This window comes from Saccopteryx leptura, chromosome 2 (assembly GCF_036850995.1).
Source record: "Saccopteryx leptura isolate mSacLep1 chromosome 2, mSacLep1_pri_phased_curated, whole genome shotgun sequence".
Taxonomy (NCBI): Eukaryota; Metazoa; Chordata; class Mammalia; order Chiroptera; family Emballonuridae; genus Saccopteryx; species Saccopteryx leptura.
Window position 1 is genome coordinate 152212666 of NC_089504.1, and position 24967 is coordinate 152237632.

The following is a 24967-nucleotide window of genomic DNA, read 5'->3' on the forward strand; positions in this document are numbered from 1 at the left end:
AATGACCAGTAACACCTCTTTTTAATTTATTATGTGAGAAATTTTTCAAAAATCAACTACCATCTACTATCATCATCATTTTACAAAATATAAGACATTTAACACCAAAGAGCAGGGCAGACATATTTTCAGCATAAAGGATAATCCTTTACACAGTGTGAGCAAAATTGGATTTACAACTGTGAGGACATGAAACAGAGTTTATTCTTTGTATTACTACTTATTAATCATTGACTTATTTTATATATGAACAACAGTAAGCCTACTTTTTGCCCCACCCTGTAAATAAACTTAACTTTCTAAACACACACACACACACACACACACACACAAACACCTTATATTTCTAACTTTATGAGCGACAGAGAAAACATTAATCATGATTCCATTTATCTTGTTAACTTGTCTTCCCAGTGCATGGCATTTAGTAGGCACTCAATGAATATTTGCTCAATGAATGACTGAATGAATGTATGCATCTAATATATAAAGCCCTGGCTTCCACATTGAATCCAATAGCTTCTCTAACTCATCATCAGTCAATATTTATTGACAGCTCTTGCTGTTCTTGGCACTGAAACATGGTACAGCAAGGACCATTAATTCCTGGAGTCCACCCTCCGAGCACTGAGAGTAATAATGCCTTATATTTGTGGTGTATTTTAAGGTTTACAAAGCATTTTCTCATGTTATCATCCCACTCCATTCTCTTCACCCAAGTCTCTTTACAACATGGAGGTTAATACCCTGAATTTACAGCTGAAGAAACTGAGGATCAAGGCCACATTGGACTTGGGGGAGTCAGAACAGAAGCTCATTAACTCCAACTGCAAGGTGGATGCTGTTCCCATCGGCTTCCAGATGTCTCCCTGAGGAGAACCTAGTCCTCTGGCCACCCTGGCAAAATTGGAATGCTTGGTCTTAGGAACAAAACCACAGGACATAGGCCTCAACAACACAGGCAGCCCTGATGAAGAGTCAGGGCCTCTTTGGGGGAAAAGCAGAGAGATTAGAGGGGCCCACAGCTACCAGCAGCAGCAAACCAAGAGCTTTTGTCTGTCTTTAAAATACCATCTGTCTGCCAGGTCTGAAAACACTGGCAGTGCAAACCCCTCAGGTAGATTTGATATCAGGTCTACCCAAATGCACCAAAAAGAAAAGGAAGATAGGGAGAGAAAGAGGCAAAGAAGGAGGAAAGGAGGGAGGGAGGGAGGGAGGAAGAGAGGGAGGGAGAGAGGGAGAGAAGAACAAAAAGAAAACCCTTAAAAGGATGCTGACATTGTGTAAGAAGCCAGTAATGGGAACCTAAATACACTCAGAGCAGTCCCTTTATTCTATGTGCAAACCAAGTCATGTGGGATCGCCTAACTGTTAGCCTGACAGCAATGGACAACTCAGGAAACCAAACGGTACAGTCCATGGCTAGGCACGCCGAAGAGGCAAACAAGAGCCAACTGTCTCACAGACTTAACCAATTAATTGATATCTATCTATATCTATATATTATATACATTATATTATTTAATATCTATATCTAAATGTAGATGTAGATATAGATATATAGATATAGATGACATAGATATATATCTAGATATATAGATGTAGATATATAGATATAGCTATAGATGATATAGATACAGAGGGAGAAGGAGAGAGATTGATTCTCTCAAGTGTGACTAGAACAGGTTCCAGTGTAGCTTAGCAACCCCAGGTGATGATTTTCTCACTGGTAATTTGTTGGTTGAAGAAATCCAGAGTCTAGGATCCACAGTCCAGAATGCTATGAGGCATCTCAGCAGGACAGGGTCAAGGTCCTGAAGCAGCAGCAGTGGGCATCCTGAACAGATGGTACAGGCAGGTGTGTGCAAGAGAGAGGGCACGTGCTCTAAACACTGGGGTCATTACTGCATCTCCTAGCAACACAGTGCCAGCAATGTTGTCTGAGAACCCCACAGAAACAGGGAGAGACAGGCTTGTGAAATCAAAACAAAGATCAAGAGACTGTTCATCTGTGTGACACATGGTACAGACACAGCCAGGGTGTCAAGTCCGAATGGGATATGTCATACAGGAGACCAAAGGATGTACGAGAGGCATCTGTCTACAGGAAATCGCTTACCCAGAGACATCAATAATGAGGGGAGAGTACCACAGAGAAGCAGGGACTGCAAGGTTAGACAGATTGGAGGCAAAACAGTGGTTTTATCACTTTTCTAATATTGTGACATGGGCAAATTGCTGACTGAATTTTAACCTCAGCTTGGTTTGGCTCACCTACATTTCCTGAACACATACTACTGCCATGTATTTTTGTAAGTGATAGTAGTACAAAGGTTAATATGTGCCCTGTTCTCTTACCTCTCAAAATGGGAACATGACCTTTTTAATAAGATGGCTGTGAGATTAAATGAAATAACGTAAATGAAATATCTTGGCATATAATAACAATTTAGTATACGTTGGTTGTTACTCTAATAATGATCATGATGGGTGTCCAAAGGTCAATGTCTGGCTATTGCTTTTTTCTTTTAAACTAGGAAATACTTTAAATAATAGTTTATTATTCCTGTGAAAAATACCAGGACCTTAAAATGCACAAAACGCTGATTTTTGTACCCACCACCATCCATCACTAATCTTCTATGTTATTGTTGTTTAATATTTAAAGCCTCTTTATTTTCATATCATCCTAAATCTTAGAGAAGGAAAGGAGGGGGGAAGAAAGGAGGGAAGGAGGGAGGGGGGGAAGGAAGGGGGGAAGGAAGGGGGAAAGGAAGTGGGGAAGGAAGGCAGGCTTATTATATGTGTCATCTTTCAGCAAGGATTGCTTTAGAGGCAAGTGCTCTCAGTCTTTGTTTAGTGAAAAATGTCTTTTCATCTTAACTCTTGCATGACAATCTATCTTTCGTATAGAATTCTAATTTGATATTCACTGAGCGCTTTGAAGATATTATTTTATTGTCTTCTGGCCTCTACTGTGGTTGATGAGGTCTGCTGTTTGTAGACGGATAATCTGTCATTTCTCTCTGCTTGCTTTTAAGGTCTTCCCATTTTCTTTGACATTTGACATTTCAGCAGTTTTCTACATTGAGTGTCTGAATGTAGATACATTTTTAATTACCCTACCCAAAACTCAATGCATTGCCTCCATCTATAAATCAGTGTTTCTTAAATGTCGGGATATTCTTGGCATACCTTCTAAAACAGCGCCTACTCGCCAGTACCTCCCCCATCTCCTAGGACTCCATTTAGACACACACTGAAACTTTTCATTCTGTCCTTCCATTCTTTCAACAGCTCTTTTGTAGATTCAATATTTTTATCTCTCTGTGCTAAATTCTGGGCAATTTCCTCAGGTCTAACTTCAAATCACAGATTTTATCTTCTACTATTTCTAACCAGATATTTCACCCGTTTGTTAAGTTCTTTATTAATGACTGTGTTTTTCAGTTCTAGAGCTATTAGACTGTTTTTTCAAGTCTGCTTTTTCAGAGAGAACTATTCTTTTATTATGCTATTTCTTCTTTTATCTCTTTTGACTTTTTTTTTTTTTTTTTTTTTTAATTTTTCTGAAGCTGGAAACAGGGAGAGACAGTCAGACAGACTCCCGCATGCACCCGACCGGGATCCACCCGGCACGCCCACCAGGGGCGACGCTCTGCCCATCCTGGGCATAGCCATGTTGCGACCAGAGCCTCTCCAGCGCCTGGGGCAGAGGCCACAGAGCCATCCCCAGCGCCCGGGCCATCCCTGCTCCAATGGAGCCTTGGCTGCGGGAGGGGAAGAGAGAGACAGAGAGGAAGGCGCAGCGGAAGGGTGGAGAAGCAAATGGGCGCTTCTCCTATATGCCCTGGCCGGGAATCGAACCCGGGTCCTCCGCACGCTAGGCCAACGCTCTACCGCTGAGCCAACCGGCCAGGGCCTCTTTTGACTTTTTAAACAAACTATTTCATAGTCTCCTCAAATTGTCCTGTTACTTTAGTTCTTGGGGCACTAATTCTTATGCTGTTTTATTTGTGGGCCTTTCCTCATGGAGGTTTATTTTGTTAAGGGATTTATAACTTTTATTGTTAGCTCTTCTTCAGCCAGGATGGTTTGTTTCATGAAAGTGTTGAGGACCCTGAACTGCAGAACTGTGCTTCAGCATTGTTTGGGTTTATTTCACAGGGGTCATAAGCATATTGATTTTCCTCCATCTGGCTTGTTTTACTGTGGTAAAAAATGCACCCATGATACCATCCTACCCACTGTTAAGCACGCACGACCGCAGGGTGAACTAGATGCACGCTGCTGTAGAGCAGATCTCTAAGACTCTCTTCACCTGCATTACTGAGACTCTGTGCTGACTGAACTACAACGCCCCTATCCTCCGCCCCCAGCCCCTGGCAGCCACCTTTCTACCTTCCATCTTTGTGACTAGGTGTCTCACAGAAGTAGAATCATGCAGTGTCTCTTCATATCTGGCTTCTTTCACTTAGTATAATGTCCTCAAGGTTCATTCATGTTGTAATATATGACAGTATTTCTACCTTTTTCAGGCTGAATAACATTCCATTATTGTATGTGTCTCAGTCAGCTCCAGCTGCCATAACAAAATTCAATAGACTAGAGGTGACTTAAACAGAAGAAATTTACTTCCTCACAACTCTGGAGGCTACAAATCCAAGATCAAGGAGCCAGCCTGACTGGTTTCTGGCAAGAGCTCTCCTCCTGGCTTAGAGATGTCCTCACACAGCTCTGCTATCTTTTCTTACAAGGGCACTGATTCCGTCATGGGAGCTCCACCATCATGGGAGCTCCACCATCACGATCTCATCTAAACCACATCACCTCCTAAGGGCCCATCTGCAGATACCATCACCAGGGCTTCAATATACAAACTGGGGGGGGGGGGGAACGACACAATTTAGTTTTTAATGTCTATTTTTTTTATTCTAAAGTTTCCGTTAAAGGCAAGTAACATAAATTCAGACTCCACACCTGTGAGTGGTACAGGCGTGCAGTCCCTCTTTCTCACAGGTGGTCCAGTAAGCCCCAGGACAGACACAGTGAGCTTCCTTACTGTCTTCCAGCAGTACATACAGGGTTTTCCCATCTCCCTTTCTTGAACAGGAAGCTCTTTAAAGTTCGGGGTTTTATGCATGTGCTCCACACCAGCTTCCCCAAACCTTATGAGGCCATAAATCTCATCCTCCACCCCCACACCCTCTACCCTATTATCTAGATCCAAACTTCTATAGGTTACCATGGCATTGGCTATTTTGAACCTATTCTCTTGTTTATGCAGTTACAATACACATATCTATGACACAGGACTGCTTTGAGACTTAAATCACACAGTTCATGTGAAGTTTCTGATATAAGGACTGCACACACAAGAGAGTCAATGAATCATGGCTATTTTTATTTCTAAACCTCAACTCATCCCACTCTAGCCAAATCCACTCCCTTCCTCTTAAAAAAAAGTAATAAAAATTTAAAAACAGTAATATATAACATTATGTACCTTAGATTACCCATACATAAATATCTCCTTTCTCTTGAAAAAGGTAGAAGTGAAATAAAAGAGATATCTACTGTTAATTGCAAAGCCTGAACCTCACTATCACTTTTATATACAATATACCCCCATATAAAACACTTGCTTAGAAGGTTGGCTAATGTTCACATTTAAACAAAATGTGCAAAACTTTCACCAACCTAACATGCACACACACATACAGCTATTAATTCTATTAATTGTACCTAAATTAAATTTCTCAATTGATCATAAAAGATACACATCCCAAATTAAAGTCCATTCACCCCTCAAGTGGGCAGCATGTTTGTATTGTACTGAACACTGGTCAGGCTTAATGCTGAGCACTGAACTCCAGTTAGTTCACACAACAGAAACCAAGTCAGAGTCTGTTCCAGATCATCACAGGTTGTCTTGCCCCAGCTAGCACTTCTGTCGCTCTCCTGAATTCCAGAGGCGGCTGGGTTCGTACACACTCCATTTTTCTATGTCGCTTTCAGTGAAAAGTGTATTGTAGCGCACAAGCCTGTGTCCTTCAGACACAGCAGCAGCATGTACCAAGGACAGGTATCCTGGGACTTCCTAACAGATATCCCACATGAGAAGTTCTATTATAGAGAGCAGGAGTTTGTTTTCATTGAATCATCTTATAGAAATCAGCAATGGTCCCAATGCCAGTGTGTGTGTTTGACTTCAAAATAAAAGGGAATCAAACTTGGAAGAAAAACCAGAGGCAAATAATTTTATGACTGCAAAATATGTGGTGCTAGAACTGTAATCTCTGTTGCCCTTTCCTACCCCTTGGAAAAGTGTTTTGCCTGACCTGTGGTGGCGCAGTGGGTAAAAGCATCAACCTGGAATGCTGAGGTCACCAGTTCAAATCCCCAGGCTTGCCTGGTCAAGGCACATATGGGAGTTGATGCTTTCTGCTCCTCCCCCCTTCTCTCTCTAAAAAAATGAATAAATAAAATCTAAAAAAAACCAAAAACTTATAGAAAATTGTTTTGCCTATTGAATTAAAAATATAATGGAAGGCTCAGAGGTATAACCATGTTGCTGAGTAAATGGTCCAGTGGTGTTCCATTCTATGGATGTTCTACAATGTTTCCTCATTTCCAATAGAAGGACATTTTGGGTGTTTTCCACTTTGGGGCTGTTAGAAATCAGGCTACTGCATATTTTCTTGTATAGGTCCTTACATAGACATACATATTTTCTTTTTCTTGAGTAGACGCTATATAAAAACAGAAGAATAAGTTTCTAGCTGATCCCTTAAAGCAGTGGTCCCCAACCTTTTTTGGGCCACAGACCGATTTAATGTCAGAAAATATTTTCACGGACCGGCCTTTAGGGTGGGACGGATAAATGTATCACGTGACCGAGACAAGTGTCAAGAGTAAGTCTTAGACAGATGTAACAGAGGGAATCTGGCCATTTTAAAAATAAAACATCGTTCAGACTTAAATATAAATAAAACGGAAATAATGTAAGTTATTTATTCTTTCTCTGCAGACCAGTCCGTGGGCCAAGGGTTGGGGACCACTGCCTTAAAGGAAGGATTGGCAAACTTTCACCCTAACCCAAATTTAGCCTGCTACTCATGTCAGCTATGTACTACGTGATTTCACTGATCACTTATTCATTCTGGAAAAGGCAAAATATATAAAGGGCAGAAATCAGATCAGTGGTTGCCAAAGACTTTGAATGGAGTAGGGACTACTGAATAAATGAGGTATGAAAGAACTTTACAAATGATTTATATCCTGACTATTGTGTTACATGACTGTATTTAAATAAAAGGTGAACCTCATTATACACATATACACAGTGGAGGGAAAGAAAGAACGCAGGCAGGGAGGGAGGGAGAGGAGGGCAGGGGACTGGAGGAGAGAAGGAAAAGCAATTTATCCCCAAAAGCAGAATCCACATGAGCCATGCAGCTTCTGAATAGATGTGTGCACACTACTCTAGTTATTGTATCCTCTTGGAACACAATTAAAGCAAGAACATTAAATATGTGTAATATCCAAAGTAAAAACGGCCTCTCTTGACACTGCTCTGCAACTTTCTGCCCTAAATGAGACAGTGAATCAGAAAGTTACATCTGCAGGTGGGTTGGGGAAGAGAAAATACAGTCCCGTGACTTGTGAGCGTGTGTGTGGGGGGAGACTAAAACTAAGACAAGCCTGTGATGATGATGTTTTTCTCAAGTCAAGAAAAGCAGACCCAGGCTAGTCTTGTTTTACTGCAGTGCAGACAGTGACAATTCCAAACTGATAAAGACGACCTTAAAATAGGCCCTATATATCAGGCTGCCCCATTTCCCTGGGAAAGAGCCATTGTGTCAACAACTGGATGTCAATCCAAGCATTTTCTTACTGATCCACCTCCCTGACTTTTATCTCTTGAGCATGCAGATAAATACATATGACAGTCCCTAGAGATTATTTCTAAATATACCAACCCCTGTTTATACCAAAATGGGTTTCCTGCCAGGCACAAGCCCTGCACATGGACTCCCCACAGAAACCTGGAGCAGAGCACAAACCAAGACTCTGGGACCCTGGTTCTCACTGATCTAAATCTGAGGTCGGGACCAGGCCACCATGCGGACACCACTGTCATGACAGCACATATTCCTAACCTGAACTCCCCTGCCGCCAGAAGAGGTCTAAGCAGATTCACGGGCTTATTCGGCCAGCATATGGGCTGATACTTAGGCTACCAAGAAAAAAATCTCAAAAGTCCTACAACAAGCCATCCAAATTAGAAGAGAAATAATACAATCATGGAAGCAAGGCTTTTTAAGAATAAGGGCTAAGAAAACAGGCTAAGTTCAAAGTCCAGTTCTACCGTTTATTAGCTGTGTGGTCTTAGACAAATTAAGCTCTTTGAACCTCAGTTTTCTTTTCTGTAATATGGGGTTAACAGTAGATCCTACCTCATGAATTGGAGGTGAGGATTAAATGAGTTAATATATGTGATATACTTAGCAAAATGCCCCCTGGGAGCAATAGCAAGGGCAGAGAGAGTCTGCCCGCACCCATTGAGCACAAACACGCCAGGAGGAAGGGCCCGATACAAAGGCCCCCTCACCACGCCTTGAAATCATCAAAATGCCTGATTGTAAAAACAAATCCAAATGTAGGTCTGGGCTAGAAAAAGCCAGGGTGAGAAGATGTTGGCTGTCATGACACTAAACTGTTTATAACCCAAGGAATGCATTAAGACGCTCACACTCAGAGGGCTGATTTATGTTAAGTAAATGGCCACGTCTCTTAGATGTCTCCACTTGAGCTCTCTTCACAGCCTGGCCATTTAAATGCATGCTGATCTGGGTCTCCACTTGGGTGTTGGCAGGTTGAAAGGCACTTTCAAAGCCAACAAACTCCAGAAAGCCAAATATGGCCAAGCTCAGACCCCTCTGGTGAACCTGAGGAAGGCCCCCGTGGGTGCCAAAGGACGGTGTAGGGGTGACTCAGACAGCATCCGCTAACAACTTCAGGGGACAAGTGACTATGAGTTATTATCATTTCCAAACAAAACTTTCCATCCTATAAACCCCAAAGTATGTTATTGAAGCAGTGGGGTCTAATTCATCAGCCTGCTGCTGAAAGGCAACCTCTTAAGAGGAGCAAAGATGATATTTTAAGTCACTGTGCCAACACAGTTCCCTGACCCTGAGAGAATATATCAACAATAATCAATTGGATGAAAATTTCCTGGAGGCTCCAGAGGAGTCACAGAAAGTTCGATGTTTTATTGAGTTGCACACCTGAACCTGTACCCCAATAAATTCAATTAATATATATATATCAACCAAGAAAAAATGGAGGAAGGCTAGGGACCAGGGCCAACCCTCACTTGCTCATGACAACCTTTGGCAACTGAGAGCACCTTTAGCATCAGTTTCCCCAGTCGTGCACTAAAAACAAACCTCTCTCAGGGATCATATGAAAATAAAATGAGATGATAATGTAGTGTGAAATGTACTGAAATGTATTGAAAACTATTTAGAAAGACAGTGTAATGAAACTATAAAGTACTATCTAGTGATTCCTTCAGGAAGCTTAAACCAAAAAAATTTTAAGTGCTTGGATGTACCACCTTTAAAAATATGTCTATAACTTACCAACCTGAATAAAAAGAGAAAATCAGAATTTATAAAATAGTTAAGTTTTTCTTTTTTGTTTCTACATTATACCAAACACATATTTATCTTTTTAAAAATTTCTTGAGTTTTATAGAGAGAATAAAGGACAGAGAAAGAGAGAGAGAAACATTGATTTGTGTTCCACCCACTCAGCCACTCATTGGTTGATTTTTGTATGTGCCCTGACCAGGGATCGAACCCGCAACCTTGGTATATTGGGATGACGCTCTAACCAACTGAGCTATCCAGGCCAGGGCTCCAGACACATCTTTTTTTCTTTTTAATTTTTTTTTTTTTTGTATTTTTCTGAAGTTGGAAACAGGGAGGCAGTCAGACAGTCCCCCGCATGCGCCCGACCGGGATCCACCCGGCACGCCCACCAGGGGGCGATGCTCTGACCATCTGGGGTGTCGCTCTGTTGCAACCAGAGCCATTCTAGCGCCTGAGGCAGAGGCCACAGAGCCATCCTCAGCACCCGGGTCATCTTTGCTCCACTGGAGCCTTGGCTGCGGGAGGGGAAGAGAGAGACAGAGAGGAAGGAGGGGGGGGGGTGGAGAAGCAGATGGGCGCTTCTCCTGTGTGCCCTGGCCGGGAATCGAACCCGGGACTCCTGCATGCCAGGCCGACGCTCTATTAATTTTTATTTAGAAAATTAAATTTAACAGGGTGACATTGATCAGTAAGAGTACAGAGTAAACACATACTTCAATTGATTTTCTTTTCATTGGCTGTTTGACAGACTGATTGAATCAGCTGGTTGTACAGAAGACAGCTTAAGCATCTGACCAGAAATGGCCAAAATAGTAGGCGTGCTACATGCCCTACCTCCACCCTAAGTCTGTGGCAGACACTGCTAACCAACAACTGCACTCTTCCCCCTGAGCTTGGGCAACAACAGTGCAGAATCCTTTCAACACACAGCATTCCAGGCAGCCATAACCAGTCCTGAATCAGCACAGGACCTGAAACCTATTTGTCATCTTAGATGTGTGGTCCCTGAGAAAGAAGACACCTACCAAGACGGGCTCTTGGTGGCTAACTGGGCTCAAATTTAAAAACAGAGCCTAGCAACCATTTTAAACAGGGGCCTCTCACACAAACCACACTTCAGAGAGAAGCCTGCACTAAACTGACAACTGCCACCCACACAGAACTGCTTGTCCACACTGTGTTCCCACCATCTGAGCCAGTCCTACCGAAGGAGTTCCTGAAATTGTATTTCAACCAATAAGACTGAGGTGTTCCCAGCCAAATCAGAGCTGCACAGCAGCGTCTTCATCAACTAATCAGAGAGGCTCCAGCATGATCAATCAGAACAGTGTCTTTTGGACCAATCAAAATGCAAGGATTTGGAGTCCTCGTTTGCATAAGAACCAACCAATCAAGGACCAAAGATGGTGCGTTCTGTCTATATAAGTCAGTTTCTCTCTGGCTCCAGGAGCACATTTTCCCTTTTGACCAAAAATTAAAGATGGTGCTTTCCAATCTGGAGCTGGAGAGGTGCCTCATAGCATTGCTTTTGCACAGCCATGCTGCTTCATACTTTAGCTGCAACACTATTGAGTTGTTCACAGCCATGCTGTATCACAATTGCACTGTTTGCACTAAATCAAGATTTCTTCTTCACCATGCCCTAAATTGGGGATCCCTGTTGGCACTGAATAGGTGCCAACGACCATCAGTTAACAGATATATGTTTTGCCTAATTTAATCTGAAGCCACGAGCTTAGGAAAATCATCCATAGAATTGTTTTCATTTCATTAATTCCTCCTGAACTTACTTGACGATGACTGGAACTCCTGGAAAACAGACCGAGTCTTTCACTTCACAATTAGACGAAAGACTGAACAGGAACATACTTGAGAGAGGAGATAAACTGAATTTATACAAAAATGTAAATATATAGTTGATTCTAGGCTCCCCCAGGACAGGGTCCAGGTAGCCCTCCTCCTCCTGGAGGAAGCCTTGTCCCTCCACTCACTCAGTGTTAAGTGGGCCTCTAGAGACAGACAGCTCATGTGGCACGGGCCCATGACTGCCAGGGTGAGCAGGGACGTGCTGCGTGGCTCTGTCGGGATCTGAGCCTTGTCTTCACAGAGGAAAGGAGGGATGAAGGCAAAGAGCCACAGATCCCAGAGGGTGACGTAAGAAAGCACCACTGCAATGGGAAGGGTACGGAAAGGGGAGGTGACAATCAGAGATGCACCTCAGTGACACAGAGATAGCAGTTCAAACCCACATCATCTTTCAAACTATGTTTGACCCCCTTATCCCAAAGGCTGCTCAAATCCTGGACTAGGTTTCATTTTAAAAACTTGGTCCTTATGTCACTTAGCATAATGACCTCCAGGTCCATGCATGCTATCGCAAAAAGTAAGCTTTCCTTCTTTTGTACAGCTGCTTGAAACCTATATTGTTTGGCAAACCATGTCATCCCAATAAATTAAAAAATAATAAATTAATTTTAAAAATGAATAATATAATTAAAAATTAAATAAAACTTGGTATTTGGGCGATCAGGGTATCAGCTCCTTATAAAACTGAGCAAGACTTCCAGAGTCTGGAGGATTCATTCACTTCTCAAGCAAGTATGGTTATAATGTGTAGTGTACCATGTTACCACGACTGAGAAATTCTAATGCAGCTCTGCTAAAGGCTCCATTGTAAGCTCGAGGAGGGCAGATGCCTGCCTGTTTTATCTATCAATGTATCTAGCAGTTTCTGTCTGAAACCTAGTACTTGATACTAGCTGTCAAAAAAATGGGTTCATGTTTGGTTATGCCCTTTGCCAAATGGCTATTACAGTGCCAAACTCACAGTCAGCACTCACTTAGCACTGACTGATTGATGACTGGTTGTCCAGTCTTTGGTCCCCTAAGTGAAGAAAGCAGAATGAGTCCACCTGATGTACCTGGGATAGACTGAATATACATAATCCACCTAACAGATACTTAATGGACCAAATATGCTTTAATGAGTATCTAATCTATACTTCTAAAGCCTAATGATGTCAAAAAGAATAATGGACTAACATTCTAAAAATTTTAAATACTCTAAATGAGTAAATCACTAAGGGCAGACTGAAAACCATTAGGTGCCACAATTGGGAAGTGATAGTTAAAGGAGGTCAAGTATTGGATATCATCTTGTCACATTGGTTTCTGAGTTTCCCCTTATAAACACAGATTTACTAAAAGACCAGTTCAAAAGAGAATGCTTTAACAAACCAGACAGAGGTATATTTGTAATAATCCCATCCTCGTAAATGTATCAATACTTGTAAAGCATGCCCACATCCATGACCTTACGTGTCCTCACAACATTCTTGTGATGGAAATTAAAGAAGTATTAGTGGTCTGTACAGCACAGATGCAAATTCCAAGTTCTGGCAACAGAGCAGGCCACGCTTAGACCACCAAGAAATTGGGACTTCATCCTTTTTTAGGATGCAGAGAAATGCTGAACAATATGAGCTGAGCACAACAGAAAGGAAACGCCTCAGTCTCAGGAAGGAAGAGGAAACTTAAAGCTGACTAATGTGCTGAAGTACTAACAGCTGTGACGGCTCTGGGCGACATGGGGCTGTTGGGAGGCCCACAGACCAGGGCAGGAATTCTAACCTCTAAACAAAACAGGAGACAGAACTAGGAGACCCCACAAAGCCAAATAAAGTTGAACTGAGGCCCTGGCATAAAGCTGAGAACCTGGAACAATTGAACCTCAGTAAAAAATGGGGTCTAAAACCTCTGCCCACCTGGCTAAGGAGAGATAAGAAAAGATGGGTCACCAGATGCTGACTGGGACTTGTCTTATCTCAGAATTCCAGCTGAAGCCCCAAACCTGAGAACAATCAGTGAGCAACAGCCCTCAGACAACAGAGGCACTGGACAGCAGGACTGTTGGCCTAACTGGTCCTTGACCCCTCCCTCCACCACCCCATCTGCCTATATAAGAAGAGGACAAGACACACGGCATGCTGGAGGTGGTAAGGGTGGGCCAAGGCACAGCATGCTTTCCCCAACCTCCACCCAAACCAAGTGAAATGGGCACCAGCAGAAGCATCTCTAGAGACCGGGGTGGAATAAACAGAAACCAGCCTCTCGTATCCAGCCTGATGCCCACCCTAGAGCACAGAGCAGAGCGCTGTTCTTGGGAAAGCACTGACCCATGTTGCTTAGAGTCTGGAGGGTGCACACAAGCCGTGGTTCCCATCTGGAAAATTCTCTAGTAGACTTGGCGCAGCTGTGCTGACAGGACAAGGAGAAAAGGCTACAATGGAAGACAGCCTGCAACTCCAACTTTCAACTAAGTACAGCAGCCTCTATTGGACTGAGCTCATGACAGGTGCGGTGACAGGAGTCAAGCCACTGCCGAAGTATTCCAGGCAGGAGGGCCACCTCGGCAGAGAGAGGCCCTGCCATTCACCAGAGGTGTGGCAGAGACCCCATCCGCCCACATCAAGCAACTGTGCCGTATAAAAGACCCCACGGGGGCCTTCCTAGAAACCACAAAGGTGGCCTAAGAAAGAGGTGGCACTGGGATTGCTGCATGGTAGAGAGAATGCCGACCAGGCAATGTCAGGCAAAACAGCGCAAAGGACACAGACTGTAACCCTGGTTCCTCTAAGTCTCTCTCCTCTGCCCTAATCCTAGAAGACCAGATGTGGGGGAGGAGTGGAAAAACGAAAAGTAAAAACATAGGTCATGATCCCCTTCCCCCAGGTAAATCTGAAAACCATGGGTAAGGCCTGATGTAGTCTATGGACTTTTAATATCTGCAAAGTGAGTCTGAATTATGGAAATGAGAATTTTCTAATAACTGGACGTGAGTGGGAAGCTCAGATAGGCCTGAGATGATGTGAAAAAGAAAAGGAAGGGGGAGCCAGCAGAGCAGGTCTGAATGCAGCAAAGGCAGAAAAATAAAAGCGTCTCCTGTCTGCATGAGTCAGCCCACTCTACACACACATTCCACTTGTCTCCGGCGGAGATTCTGGGCATGACATTTCTTTCTCCTGAAATATTAAAGCACCAGGGCGCTGTGGACACTCCAAGAAATTTATTTTAATATTAAAAATTGTTTCTAATGGCCTGTGAAGCCACTAAGATTGCCCACTGGGGGCAATTGCAACTCCTCCAAAATTCAGGGTGCCTAGAACTTAATGGGGAAAATTTTTCACAAACATGGGCTCTAATGCTCAAAAATTGTATATGTCACCGAAGAAATTGATCCACTATCAGTGAAAGCCAGCAGAGACAAGAAACAGGATAACAATTCCTCGAGAGCTGAAAAAATATATAAATATTATATATATAAGGTCTACCGGAAAGTTCTGTCCGTTTCTATCACAACAAGTTTTGACACGTAAGCACATGTTTATTTGGTATATTTGTGCCTATTTTTATCACTTAATGTATACATATGACGTAGTAAATTAACTAAAACAAAGTTGATTCACGTTAGTCTTTATGTGTGAAGCAATAGTGTACGCATGGCTACTGATAAAGTTCATTTACACCACTGTAATTTTTACGAATTTCAACAAGGAAGAAATGCTACAGAAGCATGTCTGTCGCATCCACTATATTCCCCGGACTTAGCACCCTCCGACTATCACTTGTTTTTGTCCTTACAAAATTTTTTGAAGGGCAAAAAATTCCAAAATGAAGAAGATATCAAACAAGCACTGGTTCAATTTTTCGCATCAAAAGATAAAACATTTTTCAAAAATGGGATATACAAATTGCCCTCACGCTGGCAAGAAATCATTAATAATAATGGCAATTATATTATTTAATAAAGTTTATTGACGGTAAGAAAAAGTTGTATTTTGTTTTATTCCCAAAACGGACAGAACTTTCTGGTAGACCTTATACATGTGTTTGAAATGATTAACACTAAAAGATGGAATAGAAACCATGAAGGAAAAAATTAAGACTATGGAAAAAAAATATTTTGAAAAAGAACAAAATATAACTTTTAGAAATAATGCAGTCATTGAAAATAAAAAGCATTTAAAGATTAAACAGCAGATTAGATACAAATGAAGAAAAGTACTAGTAAATAGCAACTTAAAACTGAAGAAATTACCCAAAATGTAGCAAAGAGGGAGAATAAAATACAGGGTACAAAAGAACATTTAAGAGAACGGGTAAAATGAGAAAAATCAACACATAGTTTAATAGAGTTCCAGCCTGACCAGTGGTGGCACAGTGGATAGAGCTTCAACCTGAGATGGAGGTCCCAGGTTCAAAACTCCAAGCTTACTGGCTTGAGCACGAGCTCATTCAGCTTGAGTGCATGTTCACCAGCTTGAGCACGGGGTCACCAGCTTGAGTGTGGGATCATCAAAATGATCCCATGGTTGCTGGCTTGAACCCAAAGGTCACTGGCTTGAAGCCCAAGGTCGCTGGCTTGAAGCCTAAGATCACTAGCTTGAGCAAGGGGTCACTGGCTTGGCAGAAATCCCTGGTCAAGGCACATATGAGAAAGCAATCAATGAACAACTAAAGTGCCACAAATACAGATTGCTACTTCTCATCTCTCTCCCTACCTGTCTTTCTCTCTCACTCTCTCGCTAAATAAATAAATAAATAAATAAAATAAAAAAATTGAGTTCCAGATGGATAAAATAGAAAGACTGGGGGAGAGACAGTATTTTTAAATGACTGAGAATTTTCCAGAACTGGTGAACAATGAATCCTTAGATTGAAGTATCTCATCAAGTCTCAAGATTTTTTTTAATCTATGTATTAACACAACATTATAAAAATACACAAAGAGAATATCTTTTTAAATGCCAGAATATTGATTTGGACTTACAAAAGATTTCTTATCAGCAACAGTAGAGTCCAGATAATGGGATATCTTCAAATTACTGACGGAAGATATTTCCTAGCACAGAATTTTGTAAACCATCACTGAAAAGTGAGGACCAAAACTAACTTTTTTTTCAAACAAAGTCTGAGGAAAGTTATCATGATAGACCATGGCTGAAAGAAAGACAAAATACATGTTTCAGTATTTAGGGAAAGAAAAACAGAAGGAGTGGACCAGAGCAGCTGCCACCAGGTCTGGAGCCAATGCCACATGTCACCTATGCTCACCCACCATTTACTCCCAATTCCTTCTGGTTCTTAGTCCAGTATATGGCAACTTTCAAGGACCAGCCGATAGTGCATCTTCTTAAGGAAGAACAAAACTCCCCAAACAAGATGACAGTCATTAGGTGGGTGCTGTTGGCATGGCCTGTGCCATCAGTATCCTAATGAAGAAATCAGCAGATGAACTTGTTCTTGTGGCTGTCATGGAAGACAAGCTGAAGGGGAATGATGGATCTCCAACATTGTCTACCTTCTCTAAAGAACCCCAAAACTGGCCCTGGCCGGTTGGCTCAGTGGTAGAGCATCGGCCTGGCATGCGGAAGTCCTGGGTTCGATTCCCGGCCAGGGCACACAGGAGAAGTGCCCATCTGCTTCTCCACCCCTCCCCCTCTCTTTCCTCTCTGTCTCTCTCTTCCCCTCCTGCAGCCAAGGCTCCATTGGAGCAAAGATTGCCCGGGCGCTGGGGATGGCTCCATGGCCTCTGCCTCAGGCGCTAGAGTCGCTCTGAACAGAGCGACGCAGGGGATGGGCAGAGCATCGCCCCCGGTGGGCGTGCGGGGTGGATCCCGGTCGGGCGCATGCGGGAGTCTGTCTGACTGCCTCCCCATTTCCAGCTTTGGAAAAATACAAAACATAAATAAATAAATAAATAAATAAGTAAGTAAAATAAAAGAACCCCAAAACTTGTCCCTGGCAAAGAGTATAATGTGACTTCAGTCTCCAATCTGGTCATTATCACAGTTGAGACACATCCACGAGAAGGGAAAAGCCGTTGTAACTTGGTCCAGTATAATGTAAACCCTTTTTGTTGTTCTTCTTCTTACGGTTTATTACAGGAAGAGGACATAGATTAAAAACAGCTAAGGGAAGAAGCTCATGAAGTGTCTAGTCCTCTCCCTGGGCAGCAAAGACAGTGTGAATATCTTCAAATCCATCATTCTGAACATTGTGAAATACAGCCCCAACTGCAAATGCTTATTGTGTCCAATCCAGTGGAGATAAATCTTGACCTATGTGGCTTGGAAGATAAGAAGCTTTCCCGAAAGACCATCTTATTGGAAGAGGTTGCCCTCTGGATTCAGCTTGTTTCTGTTACCTAATAAGGGAAAGGCTGGGAGTTCACCCTAATAGGGGAAAGGCTGGGAGTTCACCCACTAAGCCAGCGGTTCTCAACCTGCGGGTCGCGAGTGACCCCTGTGTTTTGGTCATTCGACCCCCGCCGGGGTCGCGACCCGCAGGTTGAGAACCGCCGCTAAGCTGTCACGGGTGGGTCCTTGGGGAGCACAGAGACTCTAGTGTGCCTGTACGGAGTGCTGGTGTCTCCCAGAAGAAGCGACACCCTGACGTGGGCAGTGACATAGACAAGAACCCGTGGAAAGAACTTCACAAACAGGGAGTTGATGGTTCTCACAAGGTGATCAAGCTGAAAGCCTACACATCCACCATGATTAAGGGTCTCCATGAAATAAGAGAAGACCTCTTCCTTAGCGTTCCCCGCATCTTGGGACAGAATGAGATCTCAGATGCTGGGAAGGAGACTGACACCCCAGGGAGAGGCCATTTGCAGATACACTTTGGGGGATCCAAAAAAGAGCTGCAGTTTTAAAGTCTTCCAATGTCATACCACTTCACAGTCTAGGCTGCAAAAGGGTTTGAATTGGAGATTGTGCATTTTGTCCTTTTTTTATTTGATCTATGACTAAAGCAGTAATAAATACAGCCCAGGAAATACATCAACTTCCTAAAGATAGAAATAGTAATGGTTCATAAAACCCTGCAGCTATATCCTGATGCTAGATGGTAGCTGTCTCGTCCGAAACTGGTCCGTGGGAAAGAGTTCCGCCTCCTTAAAGGCCCCGCTTCCAGTGCTGCTCACACCACAGCGGCCCTTCAAACTAGATGTGTGCTCACTGTATGTTACAGAACTCGGGGTTCCTTTAACCAAAATGCCTCGTCCAACTTTTTTCCTCCAATCACATACTGGGATCCAATATATAAATTTCATGTTGCATCTCTTGTGTATAACTGTTCTAAAGGATCTTATTTTGTGTACTGTATGTATCAGAATAACGTACATTGCCATACTCTGTGAAAAAGAAAAGTCTACATATAAACATATAAATATTGCAGCCAACTATCCAAGTGTCATAACAATTAAAATACCAAATAAACCTTAAAAAAATAGAAGGAAAAGAATAAAAGATGTAATAAAGCTTCCTCACAAAGACTTCCTTGGGAGTAGGTATGACTTCTTAGTCACAGCTACTGTATATAATTCAAGACCCCCTGCCATAGTTTCATACAGAGTACATCCTCATGCCTCTAAAACCCAAAGCCCTTTTTCTCCGAGGGTCCTGTCTTTGAAGTCATGCAGCAAAGCTGTTTTACACTCTTCCCGCCCCAGCCCCAATATGTTCTTTCTTAAAGAAAATTTAGCTCGGAAATACTCTTTATGTATTTGAGCCTATATTACAATTCCCCCATGCAGCTAACAATAAAGGACTGGACACACGGAGTGTTCACCTACTGGACTTCAGTTAACCCCTTTGCAATATTCAAGTAATAGTCATTTATAAATGGGACTGAAGGAGTAAACAGATTCTTAATTGGGGGGACTGGGATCAGCAGATCCCCAGACATGCAGAAGTTTAGAGTCCATCAAAACGCCAAAGCAAAAGGCAGAGGTCTCTCTAAGCACAGGTCTCCTTGTGCCCAGGAGTGCCTGCTCCAGTGATGAGGAAGTGACACTTCTCCCCTTGGGCTCTGCTACGTCTATCTCTCACACACGCAGGCACTGGCCCACTGGGGTTACAGGAATATTTCCCTAGGAGTCTTCGGCTTTGAATTTCAGCTCATTTACTTCTGAGCCTGAAAAACACAAGCTAGATGGCCTTTGTTGCCATTCTATCCTCTCCCTCTCAAGCCGACTGACCTAAATGGAACCATGTAGGAGGCACTGACCTGGGCCTGTCCAGAGGCCAAGTGTGCCTGAGTGTGACCACACACTGTGATACCTGTGGGCATCCTGAAGGAGAGCTAGGCCCACCTCACAAAGACAGCAGGCCCATGCCATGGCTTTTCTTCTGGCCATTTTCTTCTTTGGGATTTTCTGTCCTCCCTCTTCATTCCGTTAAAGTCATATGCTAAAGAAATACCTAGGACAGGCTGTCAGGAAAGTGGCAGCCAATGGCATTGAGAAAACCTGTCCAAATGGACTAAGCTCATCCCACAACTAACTCACGTGGAGGGAAGCAGTGCGTCCTGCCCAAGCCTCTCCAGAGGGAGAAAATGGGAAAACCCCACAGCTTTCTGCTGCCCTGTCTAGGAAGAGGTCAAGCTGGGGTCAGTGATGCCCTAGAGGTTTCCCAGAATAAGACCAAACTCTACCAAGTAGCTTTTCCAGATGAGGCCAGAAAGGGTGAAATGGTGGCCACCGGGGTTGCCATGACGATCCCCAGGGGCTATCATAACACATTGTTCCCACACAGGCAACAGGTAACTGGTGCTACTTCCCTAGATAAGAAAGCCAGAGAAAGTGTGCTTCCAGGCAAAGTCCCCCCACCCCAAGGCTCTCCCACCCTGTGGTCAGGCCTGGCTACAGTGGCAGTGCAGGGAGATGGGCCCAGGAAGCTGGAGGAAAGAAGCAGGACTCAGGGCCACGAGACTGTCTATGTGTCTCACCATTCGGGTCAGGTCAGTGCGAAGAACCAATGAAAGTGCAAAGGCTAAGCCTCCCTGCCTCACAGACACTGAACCTTCACAGCCATGTTCACCTTACAGCCCCTGCAAAAGGCCTTCCGACCCATTGACATGGCCCTCACAACCACAGCCCCTGCGTATGTGGCAGGGATGGGGGCAGTCTGGGGGTGTCTTCCAGTCATTAACTCCTTCCTGGACCAACAATAAATTCAATGCCACCAACAAAACCTATTTCCTTCATATTCTAATAGCATTACTGACCTTGGCAGTAAACATTCACATCCTTTTATTAAACCTTCATGATATCTTTCCTGATTACAGGTAACCTAAGCAGTGCAAAGCTCAAATGAGATCCAACCAGAGATGTTCCAGTGGTCTGTAACATTTTTGTTGTGGAGTTATAAGAGGGGAGGGAATACAGGGTTATTAGAAAGGTTATAGTCTCAGAAATATGATATTGATATAATTATAAGGCTATAAAATAACAAAGCTTAACACTTCACAAGGCTAACAAGGTCTCCAGAGAGCCACTATCATAGGTGGGGAAGCTTGGCTGGTGTGGGGGGATGGGAACAACATGACGGCGGGTCATCTCAGGGGAACCACCCACCGGCTGGCCCTCCCGATCTGAACTGACCAGAACACTACTCTCTACTCTTGAGCATGACTGAAGGCCAGAGAAGCAAGCTCCTTGTCCATGATGCCAAGACAGTCTGTGACAGCCTGATGTTTGAGATCCACCCCGCACCAGCCCTCACATCACCTGCTTCCTTCCTTCTATGTCTTGGAAACAACCTCAGCTCTATGGACCATGGGCTCTCTGCTTTTGTGTCAGTGCCCAGGAAACTCAGGGGGCCACACTGTAAACCAATGAAGTTAGCCTCCATATGCCTACCCTTCCACCACCACCCCACACACACATGCACGCATACACACACACACGCATGCACACACATGCATTATATTCTACCACCCTGCATCAACCCTTCCTGTTGTAGACTGCAAGTGGCAAAAAGCCTTTGTAAATTCAAGGCTTAGCAAAAGGCTAAGTTCTCCCCCCTCCACCTCCATATTGGCTATGATGCTGAGTATTTGCACCCACTTCACTTGCTTGCTTAAGTTGCTGGAAGCAATTTACATGCCCTTCCTCTCACTCTGTTTGTTCAGATGTTGGTTGATTTCCCTTAAGCATAGTGGGGGGATTCCTGTTTATGCCTTGGGAGAGTTCCTGTTTTAGCCTCAGATGTGTAACTTTGTATCAAGGACTTCCTTGATTTGCATATGGCTATATCATAAAGCAAACTGGGGCTACGGGGCAATCGTCAGCATTGAAGAGGCATCCTGATCCCATCCCTTTTTCTTAATAAGTCTGTTTTCTTAATTCTGCACCATTCTCACTAAAGACCCAGAATTACGAGCTGCGCTGGTCTGCGGCACCTTCCAATGCTGCCACCATCTCCACCACGCTACTCGCCATCTTCTTCCTGTTTTCATGCTCCCCAAATAAAGTCTGCTCACCCCTTTGCATGTCCACGCAGACCTCAAGGAATCAAACCAGCTGTTCTGATTAACAATCCATGTGAACACAGGCTGGAGAGGAGCCAGTCCTCCCCAACTCCTAAAATTCTGTCCTGGGATGTCCATTTCCACCAACCACCTCAAGTCTCCCATCTCAGCTTGAGCCTTATTTGTCTTCCTTACAGAACTAGAGCCCTTTGGCCCCTTGTACCTGTGTCACTTGGCCAAACTCAATTCTGGGAGCCTTTCTCTAAGAATCCTGGTCATTCCTAGCCCCTAACTCATGCCTCCTGACTTCAGCTGGGGACTTGGGAACCATTAGCAATTTCTTTGGGGTGTCCCTTTAATTTTCTACTGACTGTTACCTCTTCCCAGCTTTTCAAGCTCAAATTCTACCCCGGTTGCACTCATCTCTCTCAGGATCACGCACGTCCATCTAGGAGACTCCTAATATCTCCTTTTTTAGCGCTACCTGCCAAACAGCACTCTATATCTTCTCACCCTCTGCGACCTCGTGTCCATCTCTGAAGACAGAACTCCACCCCCTTGGCTGGAGTTAAAACTTGCACTCCTCTCTGTAACCCCACCGCCTTCTGCCTTCCTCTAGTCTGCCTAATCAATAGCCCCCCCCCCCGTTTCCAATCTGTCCTGTGCCAACAAACCCATCTCCTCTTTTTTCATTCACAATCAAAATTTTTGAAAGAATGGTCCACATGTGCCCCCCACCCCATTTCTTGCTCACCATGCCTCAGCTTTGTACAGTCTGACTGCACAGCCAGCATTTTTGAACCACCCTTGGACTCTACTGAAGATACCCAAATCGTCCAATCCAGTGGGGTTTCCCCAGCTCCCATCTTCCCCGTCCACTACTCCATTCAACACTGAGAGCACCGGCCTCTCTCTGCCCTCCCTGGCTCCACGGTAGCAATGTTCCCCTCCCACCTTCCTGACCACTCTGGCTCTATCTCCTCTATTTCATCCCCTTCCAGTCATGTAAGGCCTTTTCATCATTTCCTTTCGTACATTTTCATAGCTTCAACGATCACCTTTAAAAAGAAATTATAGGCCCTGGCCGGTTGGCTCAGTGGTAGAGCGTCGGCCTGGCGTGCAAGGGGTCCGGGGTTCAATTCCCGGCCAGGGCACACAGGAGAAGTGCCCATCTGCTTCTCCACCCCTCCCCCTCTCCTTCCTCTCTGTCTCTCTTCCCCTCCCGCAGCGAGGCTCCACTGAAGTAAAGATGCCCGGGCGCTAGGGATGGCTCCTTGGCCTCTGCCCCAGGCGCTAGAGTGGCTCTGGTCACGACAGAGCGATGCCCCGGAGGGGCAGAGCATCGCCCCCTGGTGGGCAGAGCGTTGCCCCCTGGTGGGCGTGCCGGGTGGATCCCGGTCGGGTGCATGCGGGAGTCTGTCTGTCTCTCCCCGTTTCCAGCTTCGGAAAAATACAAAAAAAAAAAAAGAAAGAAATTATATTTCTGCCTGGATACTGGATACCTTCCATCTGTCCTCCACCTAGAAAACCAAAGGGCTCCCTTTTCCTCTTGCTTCTGTTGAGAAAAATCCCTTCTTCTCTCTCTCTCTTGCCTGGACTATGGAAAAAGCCTCAGAACTGTCCCTCTACCTGCGTCTTCACACCCCCACCTCCTCCTCTACCCTGCTGCCTGACCAGTCTTCTGCAGGAGCCACTCGGATGACACACCAGTCCCTCACTCACAGTAAATGGAGCTCCACTGCCTACCAAATGGGATGCAAAGTCAACCCAATATGAGGGCCCTCTACATGTTATTCTCTTCCTGCCATCCCATCCTTCTCTCCCCTCTCTCCCCCACACAAAACCTGTGCTCTAAGGAAGTTCGACTCACTATCCCTTTAAAATTCAATGCATATGCCTATCAACACATTATTGACTACACCACTCTCTGTGTCGGGAATGTTCACCCTTCCTAACTACCCTATTTCTGTCCCTCTTTCAAGGTTCAGCTATGTGACCACCTTCATATATGCTTTCTCCACATATCCCATAAGACTATATCACCCTCTTTCTTTAAACCTGTGAGCTTTTCATCTTTACCTCCTGCAACATCAAGCACATTCTTTTATTATAATTGTGGGTGTCTATGTCTCTGTGCATGTTCATGTGTACCTTACCTTACCTCCTAGTAGACTATACACTCCCTAAAGGAAGGGATCATGGAGGGGTTGTTGCTTGAATCCAGATCTCCTGGAACCCGGAGGTCCTATGAACAAACTGTCTCACATACAGCAGATGCTCAACAACATTTAGTGAATGACTAACCATCCCAATTCCGGGAGGGAAGAAAACAAATGAGGATTATTTCGTCACAACTGGCACAAGATACCTTGTTTTCAGAGGCATTTCACAGGCAATTTATCCTGGGGAAAGGCTTCTTATCTCCAGGTCTTTCAGACAGCTAGGCACAGGTCAAAATTTTTGGTTTTCAAACAACTGAAAAACAGAGCCACAAGATCCTATCCACTGCCATCCAAATACAAGATCTGAGTCACCTTAATTCCTTAGGATGTGGCATCGGAGCCCCAGGGTGTCTTGAGCAGCCAGACATGGTGACAGAGGCTTTGACCTCAGAGAGGTCATTCAGCTCTGGACAATGGCCAAGATACCCCTGTAAGCAGGACCAGGGAGGGGATGGGAAGGCAGAGCCAACAAGGGAGGAATTAACCAATAGTTGGATTAAACTAAGTGTATTGTCCTTCAAAGTACCTGACCTGCATTTCTGTCTTAGCATACTGAACTGTGTTAATCAGAAAAATAAACATACAAACACACACACTTATGCCCCAGGTGAACCCACCAATCAGAGAGCTGGGTATGGGGTGAAAAGATGCAAAGGCTCCTGAGGGTTCGGCAGATACGAGGCTTTAAGACTAGCACATCAGTCAGGACATGGAGCCCTAACAGATGATACAGTGCAGCTCCAGAAAGAACACGGACCAAGAGTCAAG

General features: G+C 44.1%; 1 protein-coding gene and 1 pseudogene across 3 annotated transcripts in view; one reads left to right on the forward strand and one right to left on the reverse strand.

Moving 5' to 3' along the window:
• Window positions 1–24967, reverse strand: part of CACNA1C (calcium voltage-gated channel subunit alpha1 C) — a 777231-nt gene that overhangs the window by 630780 nt on the left and 121484 nt on the right. The window lies entirely within an intron of this gene.
• On the forward strand, window positions 16818–18464 carry LOC136393170 (L-lactate dehydrogenase A chain-like; annotated as a pseudogene).